Raw genomic sequence first — 14087 nt, 5'->3', positions numbered from 1 at the left:
ATCCCAGTGCGAACAATTCATCCTTAGCCTGCCATGTTACATTTTGGACCACTCTTGATTTGAACCACAGGATTACTGAATTCAAATTAGATCGAACAGGGAACTCCACTAATGACAAGTCCGATGAGACAACATCCTGTAGTTGGTGGATCTCCGAGAAGATGGCCATCACCGCCCTCCTATTGAGATCATACTGCGTACAAGGAGGACTTCTGCATGATAACCTCAGGGGGAACGATGTTGGCTGGTTTCTCATAGCCGGTTTAGGTTGAGTATTTTTCATCTGCTTTCCTGTTACCTGCATGGGCATTTCATCTATCCGGGCGTGAGGACCCTGCAATCTCTTAAGGGCACTTTCGATCAAAGAAATGATAGGCCCCGTTATTTGTGTCAGATCCCCGATGTTATCTTTCTGGGCCGGATTTCCTTGGGGTTGGTCTGCCATACCGAACACTTGAGAATGCGTCACTTGCATAGACCCGTCATGAGCACTGGTGGGGGCTGACTTACTTTTTCTAAGCTCAGATTACATGGTTGAAATGGCTCAGCACCCACAGCACTTTCCAGGGACAATTTACTTTGCCCACTACCGGCCTTGTCACTTGCACTCACCACACTCGGTTTCTGGGGAGGCGATAGTTTAGTGTGTGATGCCTTGCCATATAGGCATCAACTGCTTTCCTGATCTCTGCCCGATGTACGCTGAGGGCAAGCTCTTTGGCTTCCAACTCTAATGACGGTTTAAATGGTGGATTTACCGAGTTGACTTCCCTGGAACTCAATTTTTCTTCTATAGCAGTGTCCAAGGTTGCCAACTCCCCCACCAAATTATCTAAGGGTGGATAGTCCAAGGCTTGATGGGGCAAAAATTTAGAGTCCCATTTTTTCGAACAAGGGCTTGAGCTAAGTATTTTTGTTTAATGGCCTCAGATGCAGCTATGGTAGTGCGTTCAGGCAGAGAAATTACCATCAAAAAATGTTTGACCGACGATTTTCCTATCGTCTAAGGGGTCTGCTGGTTTTTTGGTAATTTTTTCACAGGTATTTTTGGAGTCTGTTTTCCTCGCTTGCTTTTTTGTTTATCGAGGGGTATGACTTCTTCAGGCATTTTAGCTTTCAACTTTTCCCCCTGGATTTCCTCAATGGAGGAATGTAGAATTTTTAAGCTATCTTCCCCTTGAGCCAACTGCCCGCCACCGCCTCTAGAAGATACATAAATAACATCATCAAAAAACGGATCACTGATTCAACCACATTTGATTTTAAGGTCACATTTCTAACATGATTATCTCCTGTATTTTTGTCAGCAAGAGTTTCTGTTTGAACCGCTCCAGTGATCATTTGAGGTTTCAGTTCCCTTGCTGCAACCGTGAAGTCCCAGATTTTAGTTAAGGCAGCCTCATTCAGGACTTGCCCTTTCACTATTTTTTCCCTACATTTATTCTGCAGGGTTAATTTCTGTTCACATGCTAACAAAGAACTTGACATCGTGGTTAGCACAAGGTTCATAGACTGTAACGCAATCCCCCAACCATTTTCCGACTGCAAAACTACCACAGATGTGTTCATACTCTGATTGTGGGTTGACAAAGATGTCACTTCTTGTTCATGACTAATGCTGTTGGAATCTCTTACAGACATTACTGACTCATTTGCCTGACCTTGTTCCTCGCTCCTGGAGTGGGCTGTACTTATAGAACTCTCCGAAAACATTACCGGGGAGGCTGATGAGTTCTCGGGAGTGAATTATTTGAAAATACAGAGTCACCTGCCTCCAAGTCTATCACAACAATGTAAACTTTCTGACCCTCGGCATTAAGGTCTTTGGAGGGACCAATTGTCAAGGCACCAGTTGCCGGTATTGATTCCAATAGGGCTGTGTCCGATATAGAGGAATTGTTCAACAGGCACCTGTTAGGTGGCTTAATTAGTTGGTCCTGTGTTTGCAAGTTGACAAGATTATCGCGTAATTTGTTATTTGGGCCAGATAGGGTACCACTCATACCATCATCCTTCTCCATAGGTTTGGGTGTCAGGGTCCCAGACTGAGCCCGGAAGGCAGATAAAGATCCATTGCAAAATTTACGTATGTCTGTGTTCCCTGGTGCTGGGTCTCTTGAGCCTCTCTGCCTCAGGGTAGAAGAAGCCAGGGCATTATCACCCTTTTTTCTGGCCCCCCCACTATTCGTGTCTTTAGGGGGCTCCGTTCCGGCATACCCGATTTTAAGGATATGCACATATTGGGTGACCTGCTCGAATCTGCCAAAACTGATCCAATTAGGGCTCGAGCCCCCCCGTCAGAGGTGAGCATGATTAAATAGCCCCTCCCAGCGGTATATAACAGGATACCTGTTAGAAGTTAAAGGCCGTTTGAGTCAGAGAGCAGCTTGAGCTGGATCCACAGGAAAAGACCTTCCCGGTTAGATTTTCTTATTAAGCACCAGGCAGGCCAGCTATCGGGTCAAAGGCTTCAACACCCGCAGTCCCCGATGAAAAACTACTGCCGTGCCATACAACAAGGTTCTGGCAGGCACAGTGCACGGGGTTGTGGAGACTAACTCCACTCCCCTCTCAGGCCCCTAAACCACTGCAGGATAAATAGCCCCCACTCTTAAGGCAGGCGGCGGTGGTAGGGGACCCGCCTCAACTCACCCGTTGCTCGCCTGTTATTCTCACCTACTCCCCCTACGGAAACGGGCCAGCACTATGGGTGGTCACCGCTAGCTCCTGCGCGCTCGTAAGCCTTCCGATGCTCGAAGGCAGTCCAGCGCAGGGCCAGCCGGGCTGCAGGGCTGCAGGGCTGCTGTAGCTGGTGGGTGCTCCTCTCTCGTCACCCGCCCCTCAGCTCGCAGCGTGTCTGCTTCTCCTGCTCTTCCTGCTCTTCCCATCTCTTCGCGTTACACGGACTCAGGAAGACAGAGGAGGACAGAGGAAAGGACCCTCTGACGTAAGGGAGCATGTCAAGCCGCACCTCTCCAACGACACACAATCAAAATCGTGAGTCAACCACAGAGGCCGCTTCCGACACAGCTCTCCTCCCAAGGTACACTTGTTTCAGCCACTACACCACTACACCTAAACTAGATTTAGTGGCTAGATTGTTAAAGAAAGACAAAGTACGGTCCAAGGTTAATTTGCAAGATTAACCCTTTCACCCCTTTTTCAGCTCTATGTGGGAATTCATTAAATTATTCAAAATATGAATAAGGATTTATGCAAGACAGAAATGAATGGAAGAATTGTGCTAACACTAAAAAATCAAGGAACAGAATACACAGAGGATTCAGACTATCTTCAACAAGTTAACAGGGTATGGATGGGATTACTTGGAAGGTGGAACAAAGACAAGGTATCAAGTTGAGGTATACTATGTGTTTCTATGGGATGGGGTAATACTCACAATCAGCGCTTGAGTTTGGGATTTTGGGACAGCCAACCAAGTTTCTGGACAGTGAGGCAATATCTGGTCACTGGTCACAGCGGCGGGCTCTCCTAACAGAAAACAGCTGGGCAAAGGTCTGGTCACAGGCTACTCTAGAAAACAGCTTTTCCCCCTTTCTTCCTGAGTTAGTGGGATTTTGTTATGGGTACAGGTGAAATGGGGTTCCTAGTTAGTTGTGAGCTCAGGTCCTTAGACATAAACAAACTTAATAAATAAGGAAGAAAATTGAAGAAGGGAGTTTGGCAACGGTACAGAAGGGAAGCTGGGTACCCCTGCCCACCTAGGGCTTAAAACTGTAAGGTTGTTCCCTAGCCCGTGCTATGCTCCAGTATAGAATAATTGGACGACACATATTGGCTCCTAAATAAGGTTATTTGGTGAACAATGTCAAAATGTATTTGTCATTGTCAGTATTATTATGCTATACAAATGTTTTATTGAATCAAAAAAAAATTAACACTTTCTAGGTAGACAATTGGTTCCATACTGACCCAGTATATGGTGATATAGTCTCACATTTGGAAATAAAAGTAAATGTGTGTACCAATTTCACAAATGATTCTTATTGAAATGAATCAAAGCAAAAACAGAAAGATGCCTGTATAAATAAGTGCCTGTATTATAAATGTGGCAGGTGCCGACATGTGTTTCGACCCAGGAATGGGTCCTCCTTAGGGCATGCACTATTCAATTGCACTCTTAAATGTACAAATTGTACATCCGCAAAACATACATTTCATTTGGCTAACAGTCCAATGATTCATTGTACTGTAAAATCACCTTTAATTCACAATTGCTAGCATAGCAATGTACAACTTTAAGAATGTAATGACCATCCACAAGGCTAATAATTCATTGATACAGTGATCCACTAATAGTTAACACTCATGTTAGAGAGTTCAGACATTTAATCTCTAAATACAAATGAGCAATTGATTTAGAACAACATTCATTGAGTCAATTGGCTTGTCCTGGTCCAAAAATACACTCTGATGAGGAGGGCCAGCTATGCTCTGGCCTGGCAGTAGAATCTGGAATCTCGCAGAGTGAATATGGAATGCCTGGATACACAGGCGCTGGACATTTTCAGAAGAGAGTGCCCTTGTCTCTGTGAGCCTCTACCTTTTATAAGGCGGGTAACATCACAGGATTTATTGTTGGGCAGAACTAAGCTAGACCTATCCCATATAATTTGTTATGTCGCCTCCTCCTTTGGGGCAGATTGAACTGAAGGAGGGGACTGAGTTTTATGGGGTGCGTTTTTATGAGGTACAAAGCCACCCACCAGTCATTTTTGCCAAAAATCAGTTCTGACATAAATGGCACCTTTTTACAGTTGTGCGCATTCACAAATCATACAGAAAAATTGCATATTCCACACAAAGCATAATACTCCCACTCCCAAGTTTGTAGGACTTTGTTTCATCCTTCTAATTATTTTTCATCATTTTCAGTGACAAATATTTTACCTAAAATTCTATAACTTTATACATGTGTACATATTATCACAAGACATGCTAGTATTGAATTTCAAAGTGGGCCCATATACACTTTCCTCAGAATATACCATTTTCTGTCATTTCCGTCTCCAACATGCTAGTGAAAGCTACCACGTCTTAATTTAAAGCCACAAAAATTGCATTCAAACTGTAAAAATCTTACATTCTGCGTGGTCCGGTTGCAGAGATAAAAGTCTTAAAGTTTATTAATAAAATAGTCTTTTGAGCCCGATGGCTAGCATTGTCTCCCAAATAAGGATATAACTTCCAAGACTCCTCTGGAGCTGTCTTTGAAGCCCCCCAGTTGAAGTTGAGGGGAGGTATTATTTGCAATTTCACACCTAAGCGTCCTGGATCTCAATTGTAACAGGCTCAAGCCCAGACGCAAAGTCTGACGAGCGTGTGAGATGCTCCATCCTGGTCCATTCATAGTTTTCAAGGGACGCAAGTCATGTTGCCAGCACACAAATATCCTTTGAAGCCAAGCAGTAAAACATGTTTTTTAATTTTTATTTTTACTGAGCCAAAATGCAAGGCTGTTGGAATAAAACATTATATTAGATTTCAAATAAAACCCCCCTCACATTTATATGCAAGGACAGGGCCTTAACTCCACATTTCACTTTTAAATAGCATTTTCTTTGTCTGCAAAAAGCAACAATTTTTTGTGGTGAATTCTGCTGGGATGTCACTATCAAATGCGGCTTTTCCTGGCCATCTATTTTTAAACATTGTTTGTAGCCTTAGTCACTTCCTCATACACAGAAATCTGTTCAAAGCAAAGGTCCACTGAAACTGACATATACACAAAGAAATAGGGCTTCTTTTGAGAGTTCTGCTGTGATATGTTGTTGCCAAGTGAGGCTTTTTTCCCCTACGACTGGGGGTAAAGTTGTTTGTGATTTCACAGATCTTTCCTGACATAGCCTGTCATTCAGTGAGGAATGCCATATTTTGCTGGGGCACAACCTGAATATGGCTGGGCATAGCTGGGTCTCACAGGATCAGGACTGTGTATTGTTGAACAGATGAAAAAGGGAATCAGGCTCCATCATTTTAATGCAAAATATTTCCTTTTTCATGGGAAATTTTGGAGCTAGCAGCCAAGCAGTGCTGCTTTTCAACTCCCTTCTTTGGTGCACATCAGGAAATACACTGGCAGCCTTTCTTTGTGTGTTCCCGGTCCCATCTTGCCCCATATGTGCTTGGCAAAGACAGAGCAGCCATTATTTTGATGACTGCAAAATGCAGTTTTTATTGCAAGGCGATAGTGCTCAACAGTGCCAGCGCAGCCATTTTGCTGGTAACTGCTGAAGTGCAGATTGGTGATGGAGGGAAATTCTGCTGGGTAGGTAATTGTCCACCACATTATATGGACCATCCCCCTGAGTGTGTATGATTAGCTGGGCCATCATCTCTGAGTAGTGTATGATTAACTGGGCCATGCCCCATGAATAGTGTATGACTAGCTGGCCCAACCAACTTCAGCAGTCTATGATGAACTGGCCATCCCCCCTGAGTAGTATATGGGTATCTGGACCAACCACCTTGAGTAGACTATGATTAGTTGAACCATTTTCCTTGAGTAGTGTATGATTATCTGGGCCATACCCCACAAGTAGTGTATGATTAGATGGGGTATCTGCCTTGAATATTGTATGATTAGCTGGTCCATGCCCCATAAGTAGTGTATAATTCACTGGGTCATCCCCCATGAGTAGTGTATGATTAGCTGAACTATCCCCATAATTAGTGTGTGGTTTTATGGGCCATCTACCTTGAATAGTCTATGATTAGCTGAACCATCCGCCTTGAGTAGTGTATCATTAGCTGGGCCATCCACCATGAGTAGTCTACGATTAACTGGGGCATACCCTGTGAGTAGTGTATGATAAGGTGGGTGATTACCGGTGAAAAGTGTATGATTAGCTGGGCCATCCAACTTCAGTAGTCTATGATGAGCTGGACCATTCCCCATGAGTAGCGTATGGTTATCTGGACCATCCAACTTGAGTAGTGTATGATTTGCTTAACCATCAACCTTGAATAGTGCATGATTAGCTGAGACATCCACCTTGAGAAATTAATGATTATCTGGGCCATCCCCCATGAGTAGTGTATGATTAGCTGGGCCATTTCCCTTGGATGGTCTATGATTGCCTGGGGAATCCTTCATGAGTCGTCTATGATTAGCAGGGCCATTCCCCTTGAGTAGTGCATGATTAGCTGTGCCATCCCCAGTAACTAGTGTATGATTAGCTGGGCCATTTCCCCTGAATGGTCTATGATTAGCTGGGGAATCCTTCATGAGTAGTGTATGATTGGCAGGGCCATTCCCCATGAGTAGGGTTGATTAGCTGTGCCATCCCCAGTAACTAGTGTATGATTAGCTGGGCCATTTCCCTTGAATGGGGAATCCTTCATGAGTAGTGTATGATTAGCAGGGCCATTCCCCATGAGTAGGGTATGATTAGCTGGGCCATTCCCCAGTGAATAGTGTATGATTAGCTTGGCCATCCCCCATGAGAAGTGTATGATTTCCAAGGGTTTCCCGGTTTTTTAAAGCAATAAATACACCATAATCGTCATCAGACCAATGTATTGTTATCTACACCATTCATTGTGTTATTTGCTCTTACTCTGCCTGGGCAGACTGGTTATCGTTCAGAATCTCAAGGACTCTGAATGACTGTTGTTTTTCTCCCCTGTTCCCTCCCTCCTTGAGTGCTTAGAAACACTTGCATTGTATATAGGCGCTTTACACATAAACATTACCATACCATATCATACCAGACAAAAGGAGGTAGCTCGCACTCATAGAAATGCAAGGAGTTATTGTGGATTGTTTGCATCAAAGAAATGACAAACCCCGGGCCTATTTATGAGATGAACAATCATGTCTTCTCTAATTATGTTTTTTTGTCCACTGCTATCAGAGTTCCTACCAGTTATGGTAGGGTAAGGATTACGTGTACATTAGTTGACGTCCACACATTTAAGAGCCATTTGTCCACACATTTTGATTGGAGCAATGTGTTTCTATGTCTCTAATGTCATGTGGAAGATAATGTGAACATGTTCCAACATTTTGGAAAGGCACTTGGTGTATTGCAATAGTGTATCCTCTGTCTGTATGGTGCTACACAGGGACTGATGTACAGAGTTCCATTCTAACTCATGTCACGTGCACACAGCCAAGATGATGAATCATCCATCAGGTGGTGGGACCACATAGAACATGTGGTGGTGCATTTAATTAATCTGTGCAATGAGGTGAATTAATTCAGTTACGTTGAGCTAGGAAGAACTCCTGACAAAGGATTTCTGTCATCAGAATCATGCAGTGCTAAATTCACATGAAGATATGATCTAGGGAAATCTTCAAACAATGACCAACATTTTAATGCGGATTGAACTATGTATGGGCAGTTGTGGAATAGGTTAAATACACATTCAGTGACTGATACACCAAGGTTTGCATCATCGCAGATTTAGGAAACATTCAGGCATCTCAGATCTGCACTTGCAACCTGATACCTGATTCACAAAGCAGACCACTGGAGCTTCCACAAGATGCCCGTGGGCAAATCTATGTGACTCACATGTGTACGTGATTACCCCAAAGACGTAGGCATCTGTAGGATTTCTCCAGTTCCACCCTTTCTGAATACGTTTGTAAGAGGGCAGGTGCACATCAATGTGTGCAATGGCATCTCGAGATGCGCCCTAGTGCAAATCTTTGTGAATCAGGCTCTTGGAATTTGAATAAGACTGTATTTAATTGTGTTCACAAACCACAATTGAATGCTGAAACATACTACAATAAGAAGAGCTGTAACACATAGGCGGTTCGGCAAACCTGGAGATGCATGTATTTCAAACACTGCCTGCGTCCCACTACCAAATAGGCTCACAATGACCACCCATGTGTTTCAAATCAGGAAATGGTGGATTTGCAAGGAAACTTGTAATGGTTAGTCCATTTGGGTTATAGGTCAAAGTATCAAATCAAAAGGATCGAATGACAAAAGGGTCGAATCAAAAGGAGCGAAAACAAAAGGTTCGGAATTTTTTTTTTTTTTTTACTTTTTTTTGGGGCGGGGGTATACCCTCAACCCCTGTTTTTGTGGTAAAACCCACTTTTTTACCTAACCAAAACCCCGCCAAAAATATATCATTGAAAAAAATGTTTTAGAACATTTTGTTTTCGATCCTATTGACTCACCTTTTGCATTTGATCTTTTTGTATTCGATCCTTTAACCGGACACTGTCCATTTGTATGCCAACAACATTTACTGTGGTGGGTTAGGACAGATTGGTGCAAAACAGAACACATAGATTCATTGTGCTTGGACTGGGATCAAGACTCTGTGCAAGATTAAGAAAGTTTATCAGAAACAGCATTCACATGGTATGTACTTATGTCTTCCCTGTGCCAGTAAAGCCTGTATCATAAGTCAAAACACAGCCCCAGCGGTGCACTGAAAACAACGTTAGCACTGATTCAAGGGGAGAAACACTATCTCTCCTATTCCATCAGATCAAGTCATAAACCCCAAGAACATTGAATTGGGGCTGTAACTGAAGATGATACTTACCTGCCTGAAAGGATGACGTGCATCTTGCTTACTACCTCTTCCTCTATAATAAAGCTTTAAAAAAAAAAATCCAAATAATGTCCCGACGCATTCATTATTCATAGAGTTCCATCTTCCAAATAACTGGTGACATTTAAATTATCCTTACTGGTGCCTACAGTCACTCTGCCAGAAATGGCCAGCACTGTTCTGTCTCTGTTCCCCCAAGCCTATGTCGCTTTCATGTACCACTAAATAATGGAAGGAAAGTTGTAATGTAGGCACCCAAAAAGTAAAATACAACATTTAAAATCTAAAGTACAATTCTATTTACTCTTAAGATATCAATTTGGTGCAAATGTGCAGATTAACGACACTTACCTGCCCTCAACCCTGTATAACTTTCCCAACCAAAGCAAGAGCAGTTAACAAAGGTTGACCGCAATTTAATTTAATTTTGACCATAACACTATGGGTGTCAGGACTGAACACCATATTGGTTATATGAATACAACGCGTGCCTGGTCTGTAGCATAGGTAGAAGGACAAGAGGTAAGATGAAGCGAACAGGCATCAATTCCTTAAGTTTTCTGGGAGATCCTTCCTATTTGTGAGAAGCCAGATAGATCCATGGACGGAAGATCCTGAGCCGTTACTCTCTGACAGAAATCATCTGCCTTAGAACTGCATTTTCGGCTTTCAAGTTTTAAACCTCTAAATAAAGTCCCTGGATTGTCTGAGATATGACATTGCAAACCGTCACCAGTGTTAATGACTTCCTCCACAGAGCCTTCTTCAACCGTTGATTCCATCGGAGTTGCTGAAGGCGGAGTAGATACTTTTTTCCTTGAGGATCTCCTATCCTTGAAGAAGTATGGCCTGTCTCAGGAGGAAGCCACAATGCCCCCTGGGATGACGGCTTTGCAAGAGACCCCCACTCGAACCAAGACCTAATGAAGGGAAAAACCCAGAAGGCAGAAACAACCCTTCAGTCAGAGGTGACGTTGGATGTTGTAGTTGCAGAAGGATCGCATAGGAGTCACTGTTGATAGCATCTGTCATGCGGGAACCAAGAGAGCTCGGGTACACAACTTCCCACAAAAGGTTGAATCCGGTTGTTGTGCAAGAATTTGCCAGACTGAAAAGCCAGGCGCTGTGCTTCACCAGAGCACAATGGTAAAAGTGCAGAGTGAAAGGACTCATGGAAGACAACAAAGAAAGTGCCAGAGGGATGCTGAAAAGAGCGGACCAAGAAGCCAGAAGGTAATAAGCACAGCAGGGCAGAGTAGCTTGTAGGCAGGGAGAGGAGCAGTGTTTTCAGGGCTGCAAGGCAAAGGTACAAGGTAGCTAATGGGAGAGAGCAAGAGAACACATAGAAAAGGTAAACAACATCTTACCACCCAGAGTAAAAGCATGGGTTGCAACACCTAGCTAAATTGCTGGAAACTGATTTTAAAGGAACATTTTGCTCATTTGAAAAGACCAGATTCCAAAATGCCTATTTCTATCCATTGGCAAGAACAACATCAAATGGATAATGTGGGAGATATAAGGTTCATTGGTTTAATGGGGAGGTGGTGACCGTCTTGCACTTTTGCGTCAATTGAAAGCACGCACTATATGTCGACTTCGATGCACTACTATGGGCTTAAACAAGGATACTGAATTACATGTCTTCCTGTAAATGGGCAGATGCACGTGGTCTCCATATTCTGCTACAGACATGAGTTGATCATTCAATTAGTTCGCCCTGTTGGGCTGGTCTAGTGGCTAGCTGCTATATGTGTGTGGCACTGGTAGAGCCTGGTGCCTGTTGTACTGTCGGGACTGCACCAATCAGCCAATGTTCTTGGAACCAGTTATTAAATCAGGCTTATATTTTAAATTTCACACTTTGTTATTCTAACTGCTGAATTGAGTTGGTTTTCAAACACACTATATAGTATTTTCAGTGTGATCTTAGTTTCATATACACTTTATTCCTTGCAATTTTTCTATTTGACCGGTATTTTGGCACCATATAGTTAGTTTGTGTCCATTTAGGGTGGTCGGTCAAACCTATTATACGACATTTGCAGTTGGAACTTAGTTCTATTTATAATTTATTTTGGTATTTCACAGGTACGGAGGCAATACACAGATAGCTAGCGCTCTAATAATGGTTTACACCTTCTGTCCAATAGTTTGTGAGCTTTTTGATCATGTGATCACACAATAACACGTGACCAGTGACCCGGCATGCACGTATCAGTTGCTTTTCTTTAAATCATACAGAGAGTCACTCGACAAACGCTGCGTGACCTGGTTCACTTCGGACGGTTCAAACTGACGTTAGAATATTTCGGGTAAGGCAGCAACACACGTACGACACGTGAAGCTGCATTTCGTAATGGTAGAATTCTTTATTTTGTATGCTTATTGTCACTGTTGGCCCTTTAGATCACGCCATTTATGGGCTAGCTGTCTACGACCAGCACAACGCAGCATTTGCATTGGTACAAGCCATTACAAGTATTCGTACAGGTAATGTCGTGTTCAGTTCTCCCCTTATTTTGATTCAGAAATTGTGTTCTACTTGACTTGCACGGAACGCGTACGAGAATAGTACATTTCTGTTTTTCATGTGGTATATAGGACTTAGAATCTTGATTTCCGATTCTTTTGCAACATTGATTACGCTCTGACGCTCAGTTGATGGACTCATCTTTGGTAATATACCTTTTGAATTAGCTTGACTATGTCACATTATATGTCAATTACTATACTGCATGGTACCTGGCATCTGCCCCACATAACCTGGATCATATTGGCACATCAAAGGGTAGGGGTGGTAGTAGTACACATATGTACACCTATAGCCAGCTCACTCAGATTCACTCTTTTGGCTGACGGGTGCAGTAGGCGATACGACGGTCGGAGGTGCTGGGCTCTGGCCAGTGCCACACTGGGGTTCATTATTCTTATGTGACTAACTGAGCACATTTTATAGATGTTAATCAGAACGCATATAAAATGCTTTCACATCTGATGACAGTGTTGCCTCTCGCTCAATGTGCTCTTGTTTTCTTTCTTTTGTGCTGTTGGGGCTGTTGTTTATGATGACATCTGTCGGCATATTCATGCGCAATGGGACTTGGTAATGTATACACTGATACACAATTGTTCTGCAATGGTTTATGTTTACTCTGTGATCTATGCCATTCATCCCATATGCTTGGGTATTTGTACCTGAGTGTTCATTTGAACAAACTATTGTACCATGTGTATACATGTTTTTATCTCTAGATATTGCACTTTATTTACAAAACACAGAGCTTTGCCTTGAAAAAGACCTGTGGAGGTTGAAACACGTGTCTGCAAATTACTCTGGCAATTGAACGCGAATAAAACACTCACCCAAGTCTCTCTGAAATTGGCATCTGTGATATTAGATAGCGTTCAGTATTCATGCTTGCTTTTATTCTGTGAGCTAGCAGCGCATCTAATTGGTGGAACTAAATACTGTTCTTTGATTTTAAAGGAAAGCAGGCCACCAGGTTGAAAATAAACTAGAACAGGAAGAACTTTCTAGAAGAACTGTGATGTCATGTTAATAGCATGTCATGTTAAAAGTGATGTATACACCATCACTTCTAAAGATTCCAGGGAGGTGAAACAGTGAGAGTATGCCACCACCTATACCTCAACATTACAGGTTTTCCAGGTGGAGATGGTGGAGCCGTTGCAGAAATGGTGTAGCTTTTATGTAGGAAATTGGTTCCCAATAGTTCTCAGATGTGGGATACCCGTTCCATTGGACTAGGTATTGAAGTCCTCCTTTGTGATACCATGAATCACCTATATGAGAAACCTCATATTCCTCCGGTTCACCAGGCGGTAAATGCTTCCTTTTGGGACAATACGTGTCTGAAACAAAGGGTTGCAACAAAGAGGAATGAAAAACAGGGTGCAGCCTCTTTAAAGAATGAGGACGTTTCAATTTTAAGGCCACTGGAGTGATCTTAGAAAGGATCGCAAATGGTCCAATGAATCTCGGCAATAGCTTTGAGGGTCGGACCCATCTGGGCAACAACAGGTTCGACAAACAAATTTTAGATCCGATCACCCAATCAGGGGTAGGGCTTCGGTGGACATCAGCCTGTCTTTTGTCATCTGCCTTCTTCTTAAGCTGTTTGTGTGTATCCTTGTGTGCCTCAGTTATGTCCTTCAGAAGGGCGTCTGTAGAGGGCATCACTGTTGCAGGACTAGTAGAAGAGGGAAGGGACTAATGGCATTTTTGTAGGTGAATTCCACTGTGGATAACAGATCCATCCAGTTGTATTGACATGCATTGATAAACCAGTGAAGATACAGTTCTATGGTGGAATTCAGTCTCTCTTTCAGCCCATTAGTTTCAGGGTGGTACACAGATGACAGGGCACATTTGATGCCTAACAGAATTCATGGGGTCTTCCAGAAAATAGAAGTGAACTGTGTACCTCGGTTAGATATTATGGATTCTGGAATACCATGTAAGCGAAAGATTTCCCTAAAGGAGACCTTTGCCTTCTCGGGAGCAGAAGGCATAA

At 43.0% G+C, this 14087-nt stretch overlaps 1 long non-coding RNA gene across 1 annotated transcript; it reads left to right on the top strand.

The window, feature by feature from the left end:
* Positions 1-11962: 11962 nt before the first annotated feature.
* Positions 11963-12931, top strand: LOC138481626 (uncharacterized). Its single transcript, XR_011274292.1, has 2 exons — positions 11963-12042; positions 12805-12931. It is a non-coding gene; the product is annotated as an uncharacterized lncRNA (long non-coding RNA).
* Positions 12932-14087: the final 1156 nt, after the last annotated feature.

The sequence above is a fragment of the Ambystoma mexicanum genome, chromosome 5p (genome assembly GCF_040938575.1).
Source record: "Ambystoma mexicanum isolate Mex_15411 chromosome 5p, UKY_AmexF1_1, whole genome shotgun sequence".
Classification (NCBI taxonomy): Eukaryota; Metazoa; Chordata; class Amphibia; order Caudata; family Ambystomatidae; genus Ambystoma; species Ambystoma mexicanum.
Note: the sequence above shows the minus strand (reverse complement) of the source record. Positions and strands in the feature narration are given on the sequence as shown.